Source organism: Schistocerca nitens, chromosome 5 (assembly GCF_023898315.1).
Source record: "Schistocerca nitens isolate TAMUIC-IGC-003100 chromosome 5, iqSchNite1.1, whole genome shotgun sequence".
NCBI lineage: Eukaryota > Metazoa > Arthropoda > Insecta > Orthoptera > Acrididae > Schistocerca > Schistocerca nitens.
The window spans coordinates 86353283-86380360 of record NC_064618.1 but is presented as its reverse complement, the minus strand read 5'-3'; the positions used below and the strand labels follow the sequence as shown (position 1 = coordinate 86380360).

At 41.8% G+C, this 27078-nt stretch overlaps 1 long non-coding RNA gene across 1 annotated transcript; it reads left to right on the top strand.

Moving 5' to 3' along the window:
* Positions 1-5886: 5886 nt before the first annotated feature.
* On the top strand, positions 5887-26668 carry LOC126260244 (uncharacterized). The gene is made up of 3 exons (XR_007546633.1): positions 5887-5966; positions 15966-16036; positions 26363-26668. It is a non-coding gene; the product is annotated as an uncharacterized LOC126260244 (long non-coding RNA).
* Positions 26669-27078: the final 410 nt, after the last annotated feature.

Below are 27078 nucleotides of genomic sequence, written 5' to 3'. Positions count from 1 at the left end.
CTAGTTCTCAGCCGAAGCAGTATACTCCAGTCCAGCATTTGTCGAATTTATTTTGTGACTGCCGGCCGCTTGGCCCAGGCAACACTAGGAAGCATGACAAAAGGTTTCATGAAGACTTTCTTTCATTTCAAAAAATATTTGCTATCTCAACTGAAAAATCGGTCTACATTTTAGAATTCCCGACTGAAAATTGATCTAGTGCTTTAGCTGATTCTTCCTGCATACGAGAAATTTCGTACTACGCTTGAGAAATTTCGGTAACTTTCGTCAATAATTCAGTTTTTGACGATTGTTGTACTTTCGTCAGTAATTCGTTTTCTGTCTGTTCCTGTCTAATTAGCACCGTTTGCATTGCTAATGTTAAGGCTTGTAATTTCTGTAACATTTCATTGACCTGTCAGAGTTCACTGCTGGGGTTTCCTCACTTTATGATTCAGTTTTGACTGGATGTTAAATTTAACTCACAACCCACAAATGACTATGCAACTAATATTCATCTCTAAGAAAGCGATAAATTCAAAATTGAAGCACCCATTGCACCAACGCCATATAATGGCTGCTAGTTGGCACCAACACAATCTCGGAGCATTCTGGTTCGAAAGCCTCGTGCACAAATTACCGCCATTGTGCTCTAAACGGAAATGACTTCATCACAGGAGGTAGAATTAGTAAATTTGTAAATTTTGAAATGAAGCGCTACTCTGCGCAAAGATCTAGCTGTTAATAAAATGAAAACTCCTGACTTTTTTTACTCCAATGATGGAAGAAGTCTTCGTCGTCTGTACAGTCTCGGAATGTAGCGATCTTTCTTTCTGCTTGGTATATTTCGTCCCGACATACGTGTTCACACGCCTGTGTGGCGTCCGCTGATCAAACTTATTTAATTGTTAACTACCATATTAATATACTGTAATTATTAATTACTATATTTTCATAGTGAAAGAGGTTCAGGCTCATTCAGAATAGTAATTAAAATTTTTATCATACATAGTCTCTCAGTCAGTTCATTTATGTACATCCATGTTTTTTTCTTATTTAATCTCAGTTAACAATACCGTGTGTTTGAGTAGTCCCTCTTTTATGCTTGAACAAAAGTTGTAGCCTGCGACTCAAAATGTTCTCATGGGTTTGAGCTGTCGCTGTTACACAGCACGGCTCACCACAATAGATAAAACACTGAAGAGCCAAAGAAGCTGGTATACCTGCCTAATATTGCGTAGGACCCCCGCGAGTACGCAAAAGTGGCGCAACACGACGTGGCATGGACTCAACTAAAGTCTGAAGTAGTGTTGGAGGGAACTGACACCATGAGTCCTACAGAGCTGTCCATAAATCCGTAAGAGTACGAGGGGTGGGTATCTCTTCTGAACAGCACGCTGCAAGGCGTCCCAAATATGCTCATTAATGTTCATATCTGCGGACTTTGGGTGCCAGCGGAAGTATTTAAACTCAGAAGCTGGAGCCACTCTGTAGCAATTCAGGATGTGTGGGGTGTCACATTGTCTTGCTGCATTTGTCCAAGTTCCTCGGAATGCAAAATGGACTTGAATGAATGCAAGATGTAGGTGATCAGATTGGATGCTTACGTACATGTCACCTGTCAGAGTCATTTCTAGACATATCAGGGATCCCATATGACTCCAGCTGCACATTGCCCACACCATTACAGAGCCTACGCCAGCTTGAACAGACCCCTGCTGACACGCATGGTCCATGGATTATGCGATTCTCCATACCCGTACGCTTCCATCCGCTCGATGCAATTTGAAACGAGACTCGTCCGCGAGGCAAATCTTTCCAATCATCAACAGTCCAATGTCGCTGTTGACGGGCCCAGGCGAGAAGTAAAGCTTTGTGTCGTGCAGTCATCAAGGGTACACCAGTGGGCCTTCGGCTCCGAAAGCCCATATCGATGATGTTTCTTTGAGTGGTTCGCACGCTGACACTTGTTGATGGCCCAGCAATGAAATCTGCAGCAATCTGCGGAAAGATTGCACTTCTTTCACCTTGAACGATTCTCTTCAGTGTTCGTTTGTCTCGTTCTTGCAGTATCTTTTTCCGGTCGCAGCGACGTTGGAGATTTGATGTTTTACTGAATTCCTGATATTCAAGGCACACTTTTGAAATGGTCGTACGGGAAAATCTCAACTTCATCGCTACCTCGGAGGTGCTGTGTCCCATCGCTCACGCACCGACTATAACAGCACATTCAAACTCATTTAACCTGCCATTGCAGTAGCAGCAACCGATCTAACAACTGCGCCAGACACTTGTTGTCTTATATAGACGTTGGCGACCGCAACGCCGAATTCTGCCTGTTTACATGTCTCTGTATTTGAATACGCATGCCTATACCAGTTGTTCTCGCGCTTCAGTGTATTTCTTACCACAGACATCAGGTTCACCATCGACAATGATATGTTCATGGGATACAAGCTACCGATAGTGAACGCAGCTTGAGCTTTAACGTTAGTAGATTCCAAATTAACAGTGTTTCACAGTATTCATCAGTTTCTCGCCAGAGAGCGCCGTTCGCTTGAGCTCATTATGTACAGATGTATTTAACGTGTGTAAAGAATGATACGTTCATGGGATACGAGCTACCCATAGTGAACACAGCTTGAGGTTTTACATTAGTTGACTCCAAATGAACAATGTTTCATAGTATTATTGTACAGCAATTTCTCTCCAGAGACCGCCAATCGACCGTGTTCATTATATACGGATGTTGCCGTACATGTACCCAACGTTTGTAATGAATTCAGATCAGCCACGCTCGCATCCTGCTCCTTCGAATGGAAAATTCCAGCAGAGTCGATACAGATCACTCCTCTCTCGGATAACGAAGTTAACAAAAGATGAACGAAATTAACGATGTGACGTTCTTAGCTTTGGCAGTTACTGAGCTGCAAAGATCACTCACTTAATGGAAAAGTATTAACGTACTAGAAAAATCGTGTTGTGGGGTCACGGGGATGTAGTACTATGAAATAATGTTGGACAGGAAGGTTTGGTTGTCTCTATATTGTGCACTGTTGTCCAAAGTGTTTGCGATAGTAATAGAATGAACACTTACTATCAGAGCATTATAGACACCGAAGTGAAATAACTGGATTTGAATACCATAGTGAGTACAGGCACACGTTAACGACATTCAAACTAATTAAATTTTTTTAAACCGTCGAATGAATGCCGTAGTAAGAGGTAGTTTAAATACTGGTCCGGACTTATGACCGCTTTACTCCCAGCGCTTTTCTAAGCAGTCCGAATAGATGAAAGTCACCGGGGGCAAGATCTGGTGAGGTGTTCAAGATAATCAAATTTCATACGCAGTATTGTCACAATTGTTGAATGGTGAGTTTGGGGTCGAAAACTGTCGTCGGGAGTTCGTAGTATTTACTCTTGATTGCAGGGAACAGAACACTTCATAGGAGACGTGTCATGTCCATCTTCTTTCCATGTAGTGTCCCAAAATTGGTCCTTCTGCACCTCATGAGAGATTGAGGATGAGTTTTACTGCCGATGACTGAGAGTGGAAATTTTATTTTGGTGAGGAACTGTTCCTCGATCTTTTCGTTTCACTTTCGTGACAGCTAACCAAGTTTGCATCTCCTGTAAGAGTCGTATACAAATATCAATTACATTCACCTTGGGAACGACACAAAAGTTCCTTACGGATATAGATTCGACGATCACCCAGTTCACCAGTCAACTGCTGTGGCACCCATCTTGCGGACACTTCATTAATTCGCAGCACATCGTTGACAATACTGAGTGCTGAACCAACACGAATATCTAAAACAGTGGCTATTCAGTTTAGAGTAACATTCCTGTTTTCCCTCACAAGTTCTTCAACTGCGATAATGTTTTCGTCCGTCACGACGCGATTTGCCTGGCCCGAGCGCTGAGAGTCTCCCACAGGTGCTATTAGATGTTTTCAAAATTACTGCACCATTTGTACAGGGTACCAGGAACTATATGAAAAAGAAAAAATAACGTGAATTAGTGACAAACTACGGCGTGCACACGCTCTATTCAACATATAAACGTGACTACAGACATTCGGATTTAGGTTATGACATTTTCGATATGCCTGCCATCATTAGCGATGATGTGACGCATACTAATAGTGAAATTCTGCATGACCCGCTGAAGTGACGGAACATCGATGCTGTCGATGACCTCCTGGGCGGCTGTTTTAAGCTCAGCAATGGTTTTGAGGTTATTGCTATATACATTGTCTTTAATATATAGTCCGACAAAGGGGAGTCGCATGTGTTCAGATCCGGAGAATATGCCGGTGAATGGAGGCCCATACCAGTGGCCTCTTGGCATCCCAGGGCCAGAATGCGGTCCCGAAAGTGCTCCTCCAGGACATGAAAACTCTGCTGCTTCGATGGGGTCGAGTTCCGTCTTGCATGAACCACATCTTGTCGAAATCAGGGTCACTTTGGATAATGGGGATGGAATCATCTTCCAAAAACTTCACGTACCGTTCGGTAGTCACCGTGCCATCAATTAATATCGCACCCATTATTCCCTGACTGGACCACACAGTCACCTGTCGAGGGTGAACAGACTTCTAGATCGCGAAATGCCGATTCTCAATCCCTCAAAAGCGCCAATTTTTCTTATTGACGAAGCCATCCAAATGAAAATGGGCTTCATCGCTATACCAAACCATATTCACATCAAAATCCTGTTCGTCAGTTCTATGGACAGTATTGTTGGCAAAACACAACCGCCGTTCCAAGGCACTGGGGCTTAATGGCTGAATTTTGTGTGAGAAACGATGCAGGTCTTCAACAACAATTTGTCGCAGTGTCTCCTGGTTGATTCCCACCTGTTGTGCAGCTCGTCTGATCGATTTCCTGTGGCTGGTTTGAAACACAGCGCGTGTCTTCTCGACGTTTTCAGGCGTTTTCACCATTTTTGGACGACCGACATTGGCAACACTGCCATAAATAATACTACCCGTTCTCTCAAACTTGCGAATCAAATCCTTGATTGTTAGCACACCTTGACCGGTGGTCTTGAGCTTGAAATGGGTCGCAAACTTCCTTTGAGCCGCAGTTGGGCTATTATTGCTCGCATAGTAGGCCTTCACATACGCTATACGCTCAGGCACGCTGTACCGTGACGTTTTCACGTGCACGAGACCGACACCAACAGTACGCGTGCGCGTGCGCATACTAATTCCCATCATGGCTCGCGGCCAACCGTGCAGTTTGGACGTCCTGACGCAAACCGTTCAGAAGTTATAAAGATTTTATTTGATATAATTCAATAACTGTCACCCATTATACTGGTTGAAGGAACACACACAAAGCACCGCATAATGCTTTCATCCACAGATTTAACGTCTTAACTATTCAGAAAACGCGCAAAAATAGCTGCTCCAGAGAGGTGCAAGTCGACGTGGGGCGGCCATATTCCCACTGACACAAATTCCATATCCTCGACGCAACAACAGGCTGCCAACTGTTGGTCATTTGTCGAAATAGTGACTGACAGGTGCTGCAAACTACCAAATCGATGGTATAACTTTCAACAATTTGACGGCATTGTTAAGGTTTTCATTTGAATCACCGTTGCAGAAGGTACTAAGGGTGTGGTGCTTGATACATCAAATCTATTAGCAGCATCCGCGCTCCACAGCTATTATCTTCCGCGGGTTTCGGCTTTCGAGGAGACTCGGACCGTGGAATACAAAACCTAAGTGGCTAGCACAGCTTTCTCTATATGCACAAAGAAACTGGCAGCCCATGAGTCAGGAGAATGCATCAGTTACGCTGGCTAGCTGCCGAGACGGTTATAATAGAAAGCCTAGGAGAGAGGGAAACAGGAGAACAGATGGCGGAAGAAAGGCGGAAACGCGTCGGGAGGTGCTATAAAAGCGGCGCCCGTTCTTCAGGGCGTTTCGTTTCGTAACAGCACCGGCTCCAGCAATGCAGATCACCGCCCTGGTAAGAGACGTCACCATCTATTTCCACCGTTGCCACTGCAGGTGTCAGTTGTTTGCCAACTATCACACGTCTCAGACGAAGAAGAGTGTCTCATAACATCGGTGTTCCGCATATGCTGCTAACAAGAAACAGACTTGCATACGTTTAACAAACTATGTGCCGAGCACATTGCGGGATTCCTGAATGTACAACCAACGAGGTAGACACTCATGTTGTTTGAAAGTCAGTGCTGAAACACTGCAGGAGATAAGTTTTTTTCATGTATAGGACGCTGCGTTTCGAGAAATGAGTCCCATTAACAAGTGCAAATATTTACATTAGTATATTATGTTTGCGTGTGTTGTTCAGATTCTCTTGTACTGCAGTTGTATTTTTTGTGTTTCTACTGCAATCAGAAAATGGAAAAACATAAATTTTGTGTTTTTCCAACGTGTTGATGTTAGAAACTACTATTTCTTGTCTGTCTACCAATAAGTAGTGCGCCTCTTTCATTGTACATAAATCCACACACACGCAAACCATCACTCACGTGGTTTATTTCTGTGAAATCAAATTATGTTACAAATGTATTACGACATTTTGGGTCCCTAAAGAGTTTAATTACAGTCTGTTAAATTACATTATTTAGAATAATTTGCCAATTATGACTTCTGTCCTAACACTACTATTTAAATTATCGATTATGATTTATATTCTATTATATAATATTTTTTTGCAAATATTGAGTGCAGTGTAGGAAGGAATGAATATATTTTTGGATTTTCTGTAGTTGTTACATACAGTAGAGATATTTGAAGAAATTAATTGATTCACCATCTGAATTATGAGTGAGAATTTTTTCTCCTTGCATTTTGTGGTGTACAAAGATAAGCAGCTCCACCATTAATCCATTGTATGTGCTACTAACAAATCATGGAGTATCTTAAAATATCTTCTTCAAATGATTTTTTTACTCGTATCTGGGTTGCTATGGCTGATTTTGTGAATTGGTTGTGTTTCCAACAGCTGATCTGTTCGATGTATGTAGTATGAAAGTTCCTGCCAGACTGCCCTATGTAACAGGTTAGCACGTTTTACATGTGATTTTGTGTATTCCTGAGTCTTATTGTTTAAGATGTGAACTAACTTCTGTTGTAGTTTGTTGTTTGTGGAGAAAGCTAATTTCCCTTTTTGTGATCTAAGTAGGTTTGCTTTTTGGGGGGGAGTGGGGAAAGGGCAAATATTACTTACAAAAGGTATTCTGGAAACCAGTTCAATTGTATCCGTATATGTAGTTTCTTCCATAGAACCAGTCATTTCATTTTCTTTCTGCATTTTGTCTATCATTGAGTAATTAAGCTGGGGAAATCATTGGGCATTACAGTTTGCTTAAAGGTGGCCAACTGGTTATCCCTTTTTTCTTTGTTCAAGGAAACTTTGTTTGTTTTGACTACTATCGTTTCTTTTGAAAACTTTTTGGGTGTATCTGCGTGACGTGATGTGGCAGGGACTGTGGTGCTGAAAGATATTTTTTTTCCTTTATATCTTGACATTGAGCCAATTGTGATTTTCCTTGCACAAATTCAGGAAATTAAACCTACTAATTATCTGGTATACAGCTCTGGAATTTATTTTCTTGTTTACGTTACTGAACAAGTTAATGATGTTACTGGTGTTACTGGTGTGACCTTCGACTAAAATTAACGTGTCGTCTATCTGTCTTTTGTAATACACTAGTTTTTGATTAGAGTTCCTGGTTGCTGACTATTTTCTGTTGTAGCTGATTAATGAAAATGTCTGCAATCGTGCCAGATATGGATGAGGCCACGGCTAGCCCATCTCGTTTTTGATCTGTGTTACCATTGAATGTAAAATAATTGTTGTTTAGTATTTAGAAATGTATCGTGCTGTAGATGGAAAAACGTAAATGTTGCAGCGTTTTGTTTTTTACATCATGACACTCTCGTTTTATAGATTCTTTGAATGACCCTAATGTTACAGCACCCATGAACTCATTAAATACCATCTCCTTCACTTTCTTAACTGAAATTTATACTTCTTGTTCTTATACTAGGTGTATTTCGATCTTGGTGTTGTGTCCGCTACTGTGGGATTCAGCACCGACAGAGAAACGGAAGAAGTTACGATGGCCGGTGGCAGGAATACAAAATGAACTCTACAAAACACTTTCAAACTAAAGGAACTCTTCATTTCTAAAAATGAAAGAAAAGTAATCTTGTCATTATGAAGCTGCTTGCTGAGCTTCCTGTGTCTGCTAAATGCAATTACTTTATTCAGTATTACTACTTGTAGAACGCAGGCTAAGTATCATCTTCCTTTTTCTCAGTACTGATGCTCTCGAAGTCTGGGTGCAGAAGCTATAGGGCTGGTGTGGCTCCAACATAAACCACGTGACTGTTGGCAAAACGTGGCGGGATTTCAAATCAGCAGTCTGCCATCCTATGTTTGTATCGTATTTTACCCACATTTCCCATATACTGCCAAACGCTTCCAACCAAAATTTCTTTTTTATTTGCGAAAAATTATGTCAGAACTACATTTCACTTGGATTTGTTCACAGTACCATTTATAAAATCTAACAAATACATCGAACGCCCCTCTGGTGGGCAGCGGGACGAAATTACTATAAACTATCAATTAAATTAAAATGTCGTTAAAATTCTTTTAAACAGTAAGAGGGGCTCTTGTCAAAACTTTAAACATTGGATTCGCCGCGTTTTGAGCTCTAGTCACTTATAAAAGAAAATGGGATGTGGGAATTATGTCAACTATGGTTGCCAAAATTGTCGACTTTAGGAGCAGGTCAATAAATATTAGGTGCACTTCAAAGTTCAGTTCCTACTATTTTTACAAAAGTTTAAACTATCAGTTTAAAAAATGATATTTTAAGTGAAAGGTGAGACTCTGAAGTTTTACAAAATAATTTTGGAGCCTACATTTATTTAATAGTATTAGAAGCTAGAAAAAAATTCTCTTCACGTGTCGACTATAGGTGCTCTTACCTTATTATAATCTCACTTGTATATACAAAAAGGCGCGTATCTGCAGATGGCTTAAAGTTTTTCCGTTTCAGGGCCTGTATCCAAAGCTGCCTTCGGTTTTGAGCCTTAGGGAACCTATGTGTAGGAACGAGAAACAGTTATACTTACTTCTGTAACTGAATTATCACAGATACTTTCCAAAATGTAATATGAGTCTGACTTTACAGGCATCACTTTCAACACTTTAATTTACGTGATACTCCATTTCAAGTGTAAAAACATATGAAAGTCACTTCAGCAGATTTCAATAAACGCATCTGCACTATCATAGAAAAACTTACACGTGAAATGTAATGCCATTTCCCCCGACAAAACGCTGAGTACAGCCATAAGCGCAACACGAAACAACCATGTTTTGCTAACATTCACGTGACTTTAGCCCAGAGATGTTGGACCCATGAAAATGACGTCAGGGCCAGTCTGTTATATTTATGGTCGAAGCGCTGCACACTCTCCGTCAGTGTGCGGGTCAGCGCCTTCTTGATGTCGTTTCGTGGCGCATCGCTTGTCAGCGTGCACTCGACGCTTTAGCACTGGACACTTTGAGTTCATTATCAGCAGCCTCAGAGGCAGATTCGCGCATTTATTTCAATCTCCCGGATTTGATAATGAACAAATATTGGAAACATGTCCACTAGATACAAGCAATTAGCACGAAGAATTCAGCCTTGTCAGTCTTGCAACGCCTTCAAACATTTTTCTTCCTCCATCTCTCCTTCAGCCAACCGATCTTTCTCCTTGTTTTGACTTATAATTCAGCAGTGGCTTCAGTCTTCTTGTTTGTTGATTACTTGTTACATATTCTTTGCAGTTGTTCCTGAGTTTCACTATTTCTTCATTCAAGTTAAATATATTTAATTCTTTCTGATATCTTCAGTTCTTTTCTTGTTAAGTAATGTCTAGTCAGCTACTGCTCTCATAAATCTCATCACTGTACATTGTATCATTTGATTTGTTATTTAGTAAATGTGTTACACTAACGTCCACAAAAGAACGTTACTATCGCCATTGCCTTACAAACTTGAAGCAATGTATCTTTTCTCCTATCTAGATAACACCGTTTGTGTCACACAGATATTCCTGTGCTTCTCGGCTCACATCATCATTTGATAAACGACTACTGTTACACCCAAGATACAGGAGCTTGCTAATGTATTTTGCTACTCTGTCCTTAATGACTATTTTGGCCCTAACTCGTTCATAACCTCTAAACGATCTGATGTTTCTGACCTGAATATATTAGAGTGTAGAGGAAGAAGTGTCGTACTTGGGGGACAGTGTTCTTATGAATACATGATGCTTCCTGATAAGTGTTTCAAGCTAATGATGGACTTTAGAATCACATGAAGGATTATGCACTGGAAAACGCCGTAAATAGTTTCCCACATTTCACACTCATCCCCCCTCCTCTTTTTTTTTTTTTTTTTTTTTTTTTCGAGAGAGAGAGAGAGAGAGAGAGATATGAGGTTGTGGTTTGTGCCGCATCTGTAAACATCTCGAGGAGCTCTACACATTTAAGTGCTGCGCAATACAAAACAATAACAGAATTTTATGGCAAGTAAAATTCTACAATTTTTTTTACCAGTTATATAACGTTTGGACAGCTGAGTCATACTTCGTCGGCCGTGTACCGTCTTGAACCTTGAGATGGAAGGAAGCCTTTATCAAGCAACTTGTGATATTTGCAAATAAATTAAGTTTCCTTAACATCTTAAGAATTTTATCTGTATTGAAAATTAGAATTTCTATTATTTTCCAATGGATTCTGTTACAGTGTGTATTTCACTTGTAGCTCGTTTCTGATAATACTTCTGTTTGATTTGATCTCATTTACTGAATGTTGATTTGTGGTAAAGTAATCATGTAACAGGTAGCCCATTAAATACAATACTGACAATGTTTTCTCGACAGCAACATCTTTCAATTTCAATGGAATATTTGCTTCTTCGTACATGACCACGCTGCACCTTGGATTTTTTTTTTTGGAAAAGCCTTACTTTCCTGGAGTAATTTTATAATTTTAGAAGAATAGTGCAGCACAAAAAATTGAATACCATCATTAAACGTGGAATAAGAAAATACATTTAAAATTTTTATTACTGGCACAGCTAGAGGCATAAGCCTGAAAATAAGTCTGAATGTGTTGGAAGGGAGAACACTCTCCCCCACTCATTTGCTAGTTTCATGAGCAGGTGCACGCAGATCTCCTCCGGTTACAGATAAAATCACTCGGTCGCCGGCAGAGAGCATTGTGTCTTGTGTGGTGTTATTATTTTCAACAACATATAAATTTAACTGAGGAGATGATAAAGGACACCCTTATCTAAGTTCTTGGGCTATTTCAGGTTGCGTCGTATATATTATGTCACACAAACTTTGTATTCGTCTTACTTACTGCTGACAAAAACATTTGAACAGTAAGACTTGAAATAATTTGATTCTGCTTAACTTCTGAAATGTTTTATTGTAATCAGTGAGTAAGTATACCCAGTGCTCGATGTTTTTCAATCAAACTGTGTTATGGTGGAGACGCACTCTGTTCTCGATGTGCCTTTCCGGAACAGTACGTGAAATAGACGCCGAAGCTCGTGCTGTTAAAAGAAATTGCGTCGATTCATTTTACCCCTGTTACCAAAGCCATGAAATGACGCATTGTGGCACAACCTTCCCTTTCATACTGTAAGGTGTGTGACTTATTTCAAGGCGCATAATGACGATTCTAGCCGGCAAAACAGTGTCCAAATGTCATCTATGGTATTTCATTGGAATCATCACTGAGATACTACGATGCGTATTCGAAAAGTCATAAAAGTAATGTTTTTAGGGAAAGAATTTAATGGAGATTTCAGTGTCTACAAACCTACTTTACTTTTGCACATAATCGCCGTTCATTGTAAACATTTCCGTAGCATTGCACTGGTTTCTTCAGCCGTTTGCATGGAAGTTATCCACCTGGAAATTGAACCAGCTGATGGAGGCGGTCTTGAGTTACTCGTCCTCTTCTAAGTATCGTCCGTCAAGCTACTGCCTCAGCTGCAAGAAGAACCTTATGCTTGTTCGGGCAGCGGAGTGTCGATACGTGTTGTCGTGGAGGGAGACTATTTCGGTCGACACTTTCCCGATTTTTGGTGGCACGCCTCAGTCTGCTGAGTTCATTCATGTAGGTTTGGTTCAATTTTAGATAAATAACAGCAGCTGTAGATTCTTATGCACACAGAAATCGATTAATAGCGTGAACTTCGCAACTGACGAGAGCAACGATTTTCGATGTCATTGTTCATTGCTTTCACCCACAGTCAAGCGACTAACCAATCAAAACTATGATTTCTATGGCTTTATAAAAACTTAGTCGATGATCTTGCATTTGTACAATTTCGTTTTTGGGTGCTAATCGGTATGTTCCGAAACGCCACATGTAAAAATGGAATTATGTAGGGTTCGTACCTCTGTTTCTGTTATCGACAGAAAGGTAGGGTCAAGTGCTTTGGACAACCCTTGGGCTAGGGACCATTTGTATAGTCATCAGAAGGATCGCCTTGCTGTAACTATCCTATAGTAGGCTTACAGTCTAAGCTGGAATATTACTTCCTCCAGCTTAGGCAAATGAAACAAATCGGTTAGTTGTTTTTGGATTAGACACCTCCTACAGTGCGCCTTAATGCGCTAACGTAGACACTTTTTGGTTCATGGGCGGTTCCTGAGAAAACTCGACAAATGTGTTTCCCCCCTTTTTTCGGTGTCAGCATAGGATATCTAAACAACTAACAGCAGATAATTGGTCGGATTTTAAAGGTATATTCTCTAGACGTTGAAACAGAACTCCGATCTTCCGGTTACCAAAAATCTTTATCCACTATCGAAAAACACCATAAAAACATGGTTTTTGGATACCAAAACCGAGCCGCCGATTCCAAGATGGCTACGCAGAGAAAATGGCAATAATTTTTGCTATATATTCCTAAGATTCTGATCTGGAACAGCCTTCAAACTTGTCATCTTTGTTCGTTTCCGAGACAGAGAGGTTCAAAGTTATCCTACTTGTACGCGTAAAATGTCACACGCGTAGAATGTCACACACAGTGATGATGGGCGCACGTAGCGTGCGTGTTTTACAATCCTCCTTTGTTAGTAAAAATATTTAAACTTACTTCTCGGTATTCGCATAGTGCCGTACCTCAAGGACCCACCGCTTACAAATACTGACAAAATATTCGTGTAATCATCATCCGGGGCAACAGCACAAACTAAGCCCCTTATAATGCTAAATTTTTGTCTGCGTAAAATCCAGTCTGAGGTGAAAATTAGTTTTGCATTTTTTAAATTCCACTAAGTAAACTATCACAATTTTGCTGTCCCATGAATTTGTTTTCGTGTGAGTGACATGACCTTTTGTAGCAGGGAAGAAAAAGAAACCAGCATAAAAATGAGAAAAGTGCTCCTAATAATGCATAAAAAAGATGAATAAGCTCCCGTTTAATAGCTCTGACTGAAAAGTGGGGTACCAGTTGCCTCATTCTGCCTTCCTCACCAATCTTAAAATTTTTCTCGTCTTGACGTGTGAACATATTCGCACTTTTTAACGCTGTGGCAGACACAGTGGCAGTGGCAAACAGAGGGAAAAGTAACAAATACTGGAAGACAGTAGCCATTGGTTGTGGTATAGAAAGAAAGCAGAAGACAATGGAGGTGTGAGGTGTGAGAGAAAAAAATTACATCTACATCTACATCTACATCCATACTCCACAAGCCACCTGACGGTGTGTGGCGGAGGGTACGTTGAGTACCTCTATCAGTTCTCCCTTCTATTGCATTCTCGTACCGTTTGTGGAAACAAAGATTGTCGGTATGCCTATGTGTGGGCTCTAATCTCTCTGATTTTATCCTCATGGTCTCTTCGCAGATATACGTATGATGGAGCCATATACTGCTTGACTCATCGGTGAAGGTATGTTCTGGAAACTTCAACAAAAGCCCGTACCGAGCTACTGAGCGACTCTCATGCAGAGTCTTCCACTGGAGTTTATATTTCATCTCTGTAACGCTTTCGCGATTACTAAATCATCCTATAACGATGCGCGCTGCTCTCCTTTGGATCTTCTCTATCTCTTCTATCAACCCTATCTGGTACGGATCCCACACCAGTGAGCAGTATTCAAGCAGTGGCCGAACAAGTGTACTGTTACCTACTTCATTTGTTTTCGGACTGCATTTCCTTAGTATTCTTCCAATGAATATCAGTCTGGCATCTGCTTTACCGACGATTAATTTCATATGGTCGTGCCATTTTAAATCACTCCTAATGCCTACTCCCAGATAATTTATACAATTAACTGCTTCCAGTTGCTGACCTGCTATATTATAGCTAAATGATAAAGGATCTTTCTTTCTATGTATTCGCAGCACATTACACTTGTCCACATTGAGATTCAATGGCCATTCCCTGCACCATGCGTCAATTCGTTGCAGATGCTCCTGCATTTCAGTACAATTTTCCATTGTTACAACCTCTCGGTATACTACAGCATCATCCGCAAAAAGCCTCAGTGAACTTCCGATGTTATCCACAAGGTCATTTATGTACATTGTGAATAGCAACGGTCCTACGACACCCCCCTGTGGCACACCTGAAATCACTCTTACTTCGGAAGACTTCTCTCCATTGAGAATGACATGCTGCGTTCTGTTATCTAGGAACTCTCCAATCCAATCATAAAATTGGTCTGATAATCCATATGCTTTGTTCATTAAACTACTGTGGGGGAACTGTATCAAACGCCTTGCGGAAGTCAAGAAACACGGCATCTACCTGGGAACCCGTGACTATGGCCCTCTGAGTCTCGTGGACGAATAGCGCGAGCTGGGTTTCAAACGACCGTCTTTTTCGAAACCCATGCTGATTCCTACAGAGTAGGTACCAGTAGGTAATGGAACATACTTGACAGTGATAAAACATTGCTAGGAAAAGAGTGAATGAGTGAATGGCAGTGGGAGAGAACGAAAGAGAAGGAGAAAGTGAAACTGAGTGAGAGCCAGTGATAGTGAGAGACAGAGTCTTTGACACTCACAAGGAGCAAGAGAGAGTGACGGAGAGAAGAATCGGCACTAGTGGAAAGAAATGAATTGTATAGGAGCAGTAAGAGAGAGCAAGAGGGAGACAGTGACAGTGAGAGGAGACAACAGTAGTAGGACTGAACGAAGGAGAACGTGGCTGAGAGACAGGAGACAGTGGCAGTTAGAGAGACACAGAGAGATAATGACAATGAGTTGGCCTGAATGAGTGAGTGAGAATGGGCAAGCGGGAGTGGATAGGTATGAACGAGTTACAGCGATGAACTAGTGGGTGTGAGCGAATTACAGTCACAGAGGAGCTTGTGGGAGCGAGAGATGAGTTGCATGTTAAAATGAGCGTTAGCATGTTCGCATGCCAAAATTTTGCTTATTCGCCTTTTTTTATCCTCAGATAGGAGCACTCCCCCCTAACATTAAATATAAGCAAACAGCCCTTACGTTGCGTATGAGACTTTTAGCACTTGGTCCCAACGAAAATGTAACGCTACAAGGGCACTGTATGTCTAAACCAATGCTTTTCGTTCTCTTTAAGCAAACGTCTGTTGGAAATCGAGTAGTCTTTTTCTGTACTTGAATCGCCTGTTTGTGAGGAAATCGTTACGATTATTTAAAATTAATCATTAGTTATCGCTCTTAGTTTCCCTCTTTCCGTGATTAACCTTATCCTTTTGGTTCCAATGCAGCTTTAGTTTTTACAAAGCGATTCATCATTTATGCTGTAATTTGCGTTCCCTGGAAACTGAAATATGTGACTCATACAGTGAAGAACTCTCTCATATCTTTAATGTGTTTCTATCAATTCTTGAGCCATGCCAAAAGTTGTAAAAATAAGGAAAATAAAGATATATTAGGATGGCGTTTCGAACTTGATGCTTGCCTCTGTCTTCAGGTGCGCGTGTTGGCGCTGCTGTTGGCTGGTGCCATGGTCTGTCTTTGCGGCGGTTACGGTGGTGGCAAAAAGTAAGTACCTCCACAAATGTAGCATAAACAACACAAAGGACATTTTATATTCATCCAGAGTACCATCTTCGTACAATTTTCATGTTTACGCTACGGCCAGTTACGGAAAACATATCAATCGATCACCTCCCATTCCGTTCTGCTTTCAGCTCTTTCTCCCAGTATTCTCGCCTTCTCCTTCGGTGTGCCCCCTTGTATTCCATGGTTCACGTCTCACTGCTCTTTTTCTTACCTTTTGGGTGGAAATTCTTTTCTTTAGAGAGCAATGCTTCAAGATACTATGTTCTAGTTCTTCTATTTCTCCGAAAGAGTATTTTCCGGTTTTATGATTCAAAAGTTAGACTACGAGTCGATAGGAACGATTTCATTTATGACTATAGAAGAAACTCTTCCTCCGAATTATGCTTGTTACTTTATTCACATGTATCTTCTGCCACATGAATCTCTTTTTCGACTAGATTCAGTATCTCACTCAGACTCATCGTTACTGTACTGCATAGTATGAGCTTGGCGCTGTGGACACTGATTATTTGTTATAAACATCTTTTGTGTGGTGGTACTGATATGTCCAACGAAGGCGGCGCCGGAAAAATACCCAGGTATAAAGTGAGCGTTAAATTTATGGTAACACACGTAAACAATCTTCTCCGATAGGAGCTAGTCTGGAACATAATAACTGAAGACAATTCACTTCTTGAATTTTAAATAACAATAATAATGTCAGAAGGCTGAGGGCCTAAGAAGTCACAGTAAATTGAAAGTCCAGAAATCTAATATCCATGCAATAAGCAAGGGCACAGTCAAAGTCCGGAAGGGACGTCCGGAAGTTGAAGTCTTGAAGGGACATGCACGAGAAAGCCCCACAGTGACACACGAAACTTTATATGCGGTGTATTGCTGATGAAAAACAAAGACAAATGTTATGACGTCCAATTGCTGCTCACAGCGTCGGCGGCCACGTTTCTTAAGTGTAGAGGCCACAGATGGAGGAGATCCATAGCTGGCAGCTCCTGGAGCCAAAGGTTGACATGGACAGCAGTGGCGTCGTAGCAATGGCTCCAGAGTGAGATCTTGATTGTGCGAACGCTTTTGCAATCGGTGCCTGTCCCAGGAAACACTCATCAGAGCGAACTGGTAGCCCTGTCACCAGATACTGTAGATACTACTTTTGATCACATAACCAGTGGAGGAGAAAATGTCTGTGGGGCCAGTGACCTCGGGCGGCACTTGGGTTGCTGCCTGGTGGTGACACGGAAGGCCAGCAAAAAATGGTTCAAATGGCTCTAAGCGCTATGGGACTTACCATCTGAGGTCATCAGTCCCCTAGACTTAGAACAATTTAAACCTAATTAACATACGGACAACACAAACATCCATGTTCGAGGCAGGATTCGAACCTGCGACCGTAGCAGCAGCGCTGTTCCAGACTGAAGCGCCTAGAACCGCTCGGCCACAACGGCCGGCACGGAAGGCTAGCCATCCCTTCTCAGATCTCTTAAGAAATGTCGCCTGTGAAGTCCACGCTCACATAACCTGTCTGTGTTGTTGGTTGCTCGCTGAGTGAGTGCAAGGTCTCAACACAGCACATACTTCATTTCCATCTTGTTGACAGTTGCCTTAAGAGCCTCTTTCTTAGTGTTTTTGGGCTCCATCTGACTTCTTACATACTTAGACCTTTCTACCGGTTCCATTACTCACTACTTTACCATTAGGCCCCTGGATATTGACTTACTGAACTTTCCAGACTGTTTTCTAAACTGATATTCGGGGTCTAAACTTGTAGTTCTTTCTGAAGTAAACTATTTAGCAGCTGTGTCAAGATAACCTGAAAAATTCACAACATCATTTGTCCAAGGTAAATAATGTATTGTCAGATTACTGTTATTATAATGTAATCTGTACACATACTCAATACATTCTCTACTCCATCTTTTGCAACACTCGTAAATAACACTCTCTAGAACAAAACTAAAGATGAGAGTTAAGATACTCGCAACACTTCTGTCTTGAGTTCAAAGCTATCCACAATCTGTTCCCCATAATTTATTTTACAGGTTGTTTTCAATGGGTTTATTGAACGATTGTTCATGCATTAGTGTACAGATCTAATTCTTTCAGAAAGCGGGTTAACATCAGTCACACTGTGAATCTTTTTTAAGTCTATGAGTAACGTCACGCAATCCTTACTTTACGAATTCTGTGATACAGGGCGGGGAAGTGACAGTCCTGTAGTGGGCTGCGGCACCTATTGCGGGATGTCGAATATTTTCGTCAAAAAGAAAAGACTTTCTTAGATTTGTTATCGCGTTAATAAACTATGTTGTTAATCCATAAACTATGTTTGTTTGACCCAAACACTATTTTACTATGTTACAGACTCTTTTAAGTTCCCAGATGTCACGACTTTTCAAGGAACCTATTAAGACGTTAAGTCTAGAGCGTTACAGGCGCAATCACATGGCAGCAGTACTAGTATCTGTAGTGCAGAAATTGTGACTAGTGATTATTGTCTCGCATTTCAAAGTAAGACATTATTTGACACTTATAAGGGCACAAAAAGTGCGACAACCAATAAAATACTGTCTTTACCAAGCTTGAGGCAGTCATATTGCGTAGCCGTTGCGTTGACATCAGCAGTGCTTCATCTAAAACCTCGTACTTGCTTGCCCATATGTTACCAAGTAGGTTCCTCACTACATTACGAAAAAGTTCACCAAGCATCTTTCTGCAAGGTTACTTTTCTTCAGGCAGGTAGGCCTACCACAATCTCACAAAATTTCTGAAGCGACAATATTTTCCGCCTTACACTGTGAAAATGATGGCGTGGTATTATTGGCCGGAATACACGCCCGGCGTCGTTCGGCGGCCTGCTGCAAGTCTTTCTGTTTGACACCACTTGGTCGACTTGCATGTAGGTGAAGATGAGAGGAAGTGATGATGAGAACACAATTACCCAGTCCCAGAGCTAAGGAACTCTCCCGGCCGAGAATCGAACCCAGGAACCCGTAATCTAGAGGCAGTAACTAGTGTTCATTTTACACCATTGGCCTTTTTTTGGCTAGTATGCCTTAAGAGACTTCTAAAATCGTTCGGGAAAATGGCAGCCAACGGCTATTCAACTCTGCTTGCAAAATGTATGAATATGGAGACATACCATCAGACTTTCAGTAAGATATCATGCGCACAATCCCGCAGCTACTATGAGCAGACATGATGCGAGAACTACGGTATATTCAGCTAACAGCTTATGCTTCCAAGCTGTAGATAATAATATTGTAGGTCATTTTCGCAGTGAGAAGAAAATCTATTCCTAAACTCAATAATACACAGAATAATAGAAAAGAGAAGTAAGAGCACTATCAGTTTTGCTGTAGTGAAGGTAAAGACATCAGAGAGCAAGCTCTTACACTGAGAGACATAAGAAAAACCAAGACACTTTAACTGGATTTGTCGAACTGGAGAAAAACAGTTGGACAATGAAAAATGAAAAGTGAAAATCTACATCTACATATATACTCCGCTAGCCACCAAGTGGTTTGTGGCGGAGGGCACAAATCGCGCCAAAGTCATACTTCCTCCATCTATTCCACTCACGGATCGCGCGAGGGAAAAACGACTGAACGCCTCAGTACGAGCTATAATTTATCTTTGAATGGCGATCATTGCGCGATTTGAAAGTTGGTTGTGATAATATATGCTCTACATCTTCGGTGAAGATTGGATTTCGGAATTTAGTGAGCAGCTCCCTCCGTTTAGCGAGTCGTATATCTGCAAGTGTGTCCCACTTTAGACTTTCTATGGGATTTGTAACGCTCTCGCGATGGCTAAATGTACCAGTCACGAATCTTGCCGCTCTTCTTTGGGTCCCAATCTCTTGAATCAGACCCAACTGGTAAGGGCCCCATACAGATGAACAATACTGGACGAACTAACGTATTGTAAGCAATTTCCTTTGTTGAAGGACTGCATGGCTTCAGGATTCTACCAATAAAACGCAAGCTAGAGTTCGTCCTGCCCGTTACTTGTGTAATGTGATCATTTATTTTGAGATCATTTCGAACAGTCACACCCAGATACTTAACTGATGTTACCGCTTCCAAAGAGTGGGCATATATTTTGTACTCTTACATTAATGGGGATTTTCGCCTTGTTATACGCAGTAGGTTACACTTTCTAATATTGAGAGATAACTGCCAGTCATTACACCACGCATTTATATTCTGCAAATTCTCATTGATTTGTTCACAACTTTCGTGTGTTACTACTTTCCTGTAGACTATAACGTCATCGGCAAACAGTCTAATGCCGCTGTCAATACCATCAACGTGATCGTTTATGTAAATCGTAAAAAGCAGCCGACCTATAACGCTGCCCTGGGGCACACATGAAGTTACGCTTGTTTCTGTTGAAATCACCCCGTTCAGGACACAAAAATAGGTAGAAATAGGTAGAACCCCTAGTGGAAGACGTATTGTACACAGTACGTACAAGAACAACAATTTGTACGTCTTTAAACAACAGTCAGATGTACTTGAACGTACAAAGCAGCTAACATAGAAGTGATCTGATTAAAAAGATTTTAAGGTATGACGTAGCTTATCTGCCCTAAAGTTCAACTTGAACGTCGGAAAGGCGATGACGGAAATAAAAAATAAGTTCCAGAAATGTGATTAATTTTCAGGGTCAAAGGGTATCATTGATAATATTCTGTGATGACATACTGAATCTGAGGCAGTATTGGATGGCCTGTTGAATGGAACGAACAAACTAGTGACTACACTCTGCGGATTGAGAGTAAACCGAAAAGCGGTGAAAGTATGAGGAGTATCAGAAATGAGATTAGCGACCAACCTATCAAAATTTGGACCACGAGTTACACGGAGTGAAGGACTTTTACTACCTTTGGAGTAAATCACACACAACGGACAAAACAAGAAATACATAAAAAGCAGAGTGACAAAGGCAAAACTTCATTCCCGACCAAAAGAAGTCCGCTAGTATCGAACAACGGCTTTCATTTAAGGAAGAAATTTCTGAGAATGTACATTTGGAGCACAGCATTGTATGCAAGCGAATCGCGGAATGAGGGAAATTCGGAAAAGAAGAGAATCGAAACGTTCCAAATTTGGTACTACAGAAGGAGGTTGAAAACAGGTGGACTGAGAAGAAAAGAAATGAGTTGTGTTCTGCGCAGAATCGTCGAGGAGAGCAACATGCGAAACATGTTGACCAGAAGAAGAGACAGGATGGTAGCACATGTGTTAAGATATCAAGGATTTAACTTCCACGGCACTTGAAGGAGCTGTAGAGTGTGGAAAATGTGGGGCAAGGCAAATATTGGAATACATCCAACAAATAATTGAGCACGTAGGCTGCAAGTGCTACTCTAAGATGAAAGGATTGGCATCACACCAGTCAGGAAGCTGCTGAAATAACAGCCATTATACTTACAAGTAGTCATGTGTACTATTGGTGCAAAATTAATTTCAAAGTAATAGCTGAGACGAAAATACTCCCAAGCGCCAGTTGATTCCTATGTTAGTTCATTTTATGGTTCAAATGGCTCTGAGCATTATGGGACTTAACTTCTGAAGTCATCAGTCCCCTAGAACTTAGAACTACTTAAACCTAACTAACCTAAGGACATCACACACACCCATGCCCGAGGCAGGATTCGAACTTGCGACCGTAGCGGTCGCGCGGTTCCCGACTGTAGCGCCTAGAACCGCTCGGCCACCTCGGCAGGCCAGTTCATTTTATCACAACTGACTAACGCTGGGTAGTGTTCTCGTTTCAGCTATTGTGTTTATAACAGTTGTACATATGGTTACTTGCCCTAAGTTCTATATTTGTCTCCCATATGCTGATGTCTGGACAGCTTCGTAGCACGTGCTCAAGTACATCAACTACCGCTTGATACGGCGTAATAGTCGAAACTGGTCAATAGTGTGGAAAATACTAATTACAAATAAATATGAAAAATGTTGTCATTTCAGAAATATTTCCAAGTTATTCATGTTTTCCAAAAAATATTGTTTTTCATCAAAGGCTTAATTGAGGGCCATCAAAAATGCCGGATTTTAAATTCTCGTGCATCACTGTAGGAAATATCGAGCGGCCATGGTCGCAGCAAGCACCATTTTTTCCCAGAGCTTACACGAACTGATTCACAGGCCTGGCTTGATATGGTTGATATGCCGGACGAAGGGGGAAGGATAGTATTTTATTGCGGTCAGAATGAGGCTCGTCCGTAATATTCTTGTCGCCAACATGTCATGTAGACCCTCGCAGGCCATTTTCTTCTTCTGTAGTCTTCTTCCGTTGCACAGATGTTCCATAGCTATGTATAACAAGAATACTTTGTGTACTCTCTCTATTTACCCAATGGCATCCATTTTACCTTCGCGTCACCACGAACATTCCGGCTCTGACTAGATTACTTTATGTTATGCGGAATTACTAGGACGTGCTTAAAAGTAATGTCTATGAATTTTTCACGTGAAAACTCCTGACGCTTATTAAATAAAACAAACGTTGTTAACGTCCTACATATTTTTTCTTCCTGTATGCATATTTGTAGCCCTCTACCAGTAGAGGCCACAAAATTGTAGCGTGTAACATCGCGGTGAGTAACGTATTGTGCGAGAGAACCAGCGTGCTGTAATCGACTTTTTAACTGCAGAAAGAGGCCTTTCTTCAGCAAGGCACTGCCAGACCACACACAAGCGTTGCGACATCGGCAACAATCCGACGCCTTGGGTTCCCTGACTTCGATCGTCTTCCCCATTGTATTTCCAAAACATAAGAACGCTTTCGATGCCTTAACTTTGATAGCGACGGAGCGGTGCAAAGAGAAGTGAATTTGTGGCTGTGTCAAGAGAGTCAAACGTTCTACAGTCACGGTATGAACAAACTGGTCTCTCGTTGGGAGGAATATACTCGTCTCCAGGGTGATTGAAAAATAAATATGAAGACATGAAGAATAAAGTTGTAGAATATTAATAACATTTGTTTTACTTAAAAAGCTTCAAGAGTTCTCACATTAAAAATTCGCAGCGTTGCTTTTCATTGTTACGTCGTTTTCATTCATTTTCACTGGGTGATCAGCAGGACGGTTCTAGGCGCTGCAGTCCGGAACCGCGGGACTGCTACGGTCGCAGGTTTGAATCCTGCCTCGGGCATGGATGTGTGTGGTGTCCTTAGGTTAGTTAGGTTTAAGTAGTTCTAAGTTCTAGGGGACTGATGACCTAAGATGTTAAGTCCAACAGTGCTCAGAGCCATTTGAACCATTTTTTTGACCAGCAGGATCAGATGCCAGTCCGTTACCATCACTCAACAAGACACACTTCTCTTCGAGCTGTCAATGAACAGCTTCCATTTCTCTGCGATATTCGCACGTCCTACTGTTTCTACGCGGTCATTCTCATCGATTCAGTAAACAAATTGTTCGTCCATATAATATTTTAGCAGCCCCTTCTCTCTTGACATATTTGTCTCTTGACACCTGTACTCGGGGCTAACGTATTTCTCTCCTTTCTAGTAAATTCGAGTAAACGTGAGGGTGCCCGACGACTATGAAGATCACGCACAACGTCACGTAATTCGCCTTGATGGAACAACAGCTTGCACCGACATCTCGAACAGAATGACCAGCATGGATTCAGAAACATCAACGGTGTGAACCACAACTTGCCCTTTTCTCACTTGACACTCTGAAAGCCATGGATCAAGGCAGTCAGGCAGATGGCGTACTCCCTGACTGCCGAAAAGAATTCGACTCAGTAACGCACGTACACTCGCTATCAAAAGAACAATCGCATGGATTATCAAGCGAAATTTGCGACTGAATAGAAAATTTCTCCAGCAGAGTGTAATTAGTACCCTACTGGCCATTAAAATTGCTACACCACGAAGATGACGTGCTACAGACGCGAAATTAAACCAACAGGAAGAAGATGCTGTGATATGCAAATGATTAGCTTTTCAGAGCATTCACACAAGGTTGATGCCGGTGGCGACACCTACAGCGTGCTGACATGAGGAAAGTTTCCAACCGATTTCTCATACACAAACAGCAGTTGAACGGTGTTGCCTGGTGAAACGTTGTTGTGATGCCTCGTGTAAGGAGAATAAATGCGTACCATCACGTTTCCGACTTTTATAAAGGTCGGATTGTGGCCTATCGCGATTGCGGTCTATGGTATCACGACATTGCTGCTCGCGTTGGTCGAGATCCGATGACTGTTAGCAGAATATTGAATCGGTGGGTTCAGGAGGGTAATACGGAACGCCGTGTTGGATACCAACGGCCTCGTATCACTAGCAGTCGAGATGACAGGCATCTCATCCGCATGGCTGCAGCCACGTCTCGATCCCTGAGTTAACAGATGGGGACGTTTGCAAGACAACAACCCTCTGCACGAACAGTTCGACGACGTTTGCAGCAGTATGGACTATCAGCTCGGGGACCATGGCTGCGGTTACCACTGATGCTGCATCACAGACAGGAGAGCCTGCGATGGTGTACTCAACGACGAACCTGGGTGCACGATGGCAAAACGTCATTTTTTCGGATGAATCCAGGTTCTGTTTACAGCACCATGATGGTCGCATCCGTGTTTGGCGACATCGCGGTGAACGCACATTGGAAGCGTGTATTCGTCATCGCCATACTGGCGTATCACCCGGCGTGATGGTATGGGGTGCCATTGGTTACACGTCTCGGTCACGTCTTGTTCGCATTGATGGCACTTTGAACAGTGGACGTTACATTTCAGATGTGTTACAACCCGTTGCTCGCCGCCCGTGGTGGCCAAGCGGTTAAAGGCGCTACAGTCTGGAACCGCGCGACCGCTACGGTCGCAGGTTAGAATCCTGCCTCGGGCAAGGTTTAAGTAGTTCTAAGTTCTAGGGGACTGATGACCTTAGAAGTTAAGTCCCATAGTGCTCAGAGCCATTTGACCCGTTGCTCTACCCTTCATTCGATCCCTGCGAAACCCTACATTTCAGCAGGATATATGCACGACCGCATGTTGCAGGTCCTGTACGGGCCTTTCTGGATACAGAAAATGTTCGACTGCTGCCCTGACCAGCACATTCTCCAGATCTCTCACCAATTGAAAACGTCTGGTCAATGGTGGCCGAGGAACTGGCTTGTCACAATACGCCAGTCACTACTCTCGATGCACTGTGGTATCGTGTAGAAGCTGCATGGGCAGCTGTACCTGTACACGCCATCCAAGCTCTGTTTGACGCAATGCCCAGGCGTATCAAGGCCGTTATTACGGCCAGAGGTGGTTGTTCTAGGTACTGATTTCTCAGGATCTATGCACCCAAATTGCGTGAAAATGTAATCACATGTCAGTTCTAGTATAACATATTTGTCCAATGAATACCCGTTTATCAGCTGCATTTCTTCTTGATGTAGCAATTTTAATGGCCAGTAGTGTATATCTCGTGAATGTCACATTCTTATAGAGTGTAAGTACTGCGAACTATCGCACCAGAACACGACGAATACCTTTGCCATTCAGATCACTTCTGCTATCAATTTTTTAGTAAAAATAATCCTCATTATGTTAAAGACATTAACACAGTGTGCGATTGAAGATCTTTTCCACTTAATTTGAAAAAATAATCGCCTGTGATGACAGTTAACTGCTCCTGACTTGATTATACCATGTCCGATTTCGAGGCTTCTAGCCTCCTCATCAGATACACTAGAAGACCCTAAATCGCTCATGTCACAATGAAATGAAGAGCAGTTTCTTTTGTTAATTAATTCATACAGTTACGTTTTTCACAGCCTCATCACTACCATCTGTTGTGATGCAACAAAGCATCAAGAACTGACTAGATCAGGAAGAGTTATTTCATACCTGTCTGAAAGCGGCTACTGACCCGAAAACCTCCATCAAAATCTTACTAATCCTGAAGAATTATACATGTTGAAACCTTTATTGCGTGTTCCTGACACAAAAGAAAAGCAAGAATTAATAGCCCTAAAAACATTTCCAGCGCTGTTCGTGCTGAAACAATCCGAGTGAAACAAAATCCCACGGAGTAACCGAACATCCTGAGAATCACTATGTTAGTTAACATAGTGGGTCCCAGAGTGTAATTCTGCCCGGTAGAAACAGCTCGTCTATGGTACGTCTCGCATAGAATGTTCATGTTATCTGTAGCAAATATCTTGCTTTTCTTTATTTTAATAGCATCTGAGAAGCATTCATGGTCAAATAACATCTGCACAAGGAACCTTAATGGAAGCTTCACTACCTCGTTCTGCTCTCCAGTAGCCGTTCACCATGGGCGCTCTTGTTGCAGGCACCACCACATCATCATCCAAGTGCCGTACCACGTGAAGAAGATCCACCACACGCACACTATTTACAAGATCATCGACCACGGAGGGCACGGCAACCACCACCACGTGTTCCACTGAGTTTAGCGACCACCACCATAATCGCTGCAGCTACTGAACCCAGATAGTGGTAGCTGTCTGTAAAAATATCTTCTAATAGTAGTACATGGCGGCCTCCTCCTTCGAGTGCAATCGGCTGTGCTCATTGTGTTGGAAGATCTAATCAAAAATTGTTGACCATAAATAAAAAAAATATTTCTAGTTTACAAGGACTCTGTGCAGATCTTGTGCGCAACATATCCTAAACTTTAAGACAATCTCACTAGTCTTATAGCTACATTTGTTGATAATACACAATACACAGACACGCATTTTACTATAAGAAAATAGTTCGAGCACTACGCAACAACACTTCAACACATAAATTTCTGTATTGGATAATCTGAGAGTTTTGATACGAAAACAGGAGTCTACAAAGGGGAATAAATACTTCCCGTTATTCGTTCTTGAACAGAAAAAGATAATCGAGTTTTGATACGAAAACAGGAGTCTACAAAGGGGAATAAATACTTCCCGTTATTCGTTCTTGAACAGAAAAAGATAATCGATTGGAAGCAATTTACAGATATGGGGGAAACCTGGACAGTCAAGCGACGATATAAAGGAAGAAGAAGGAGTA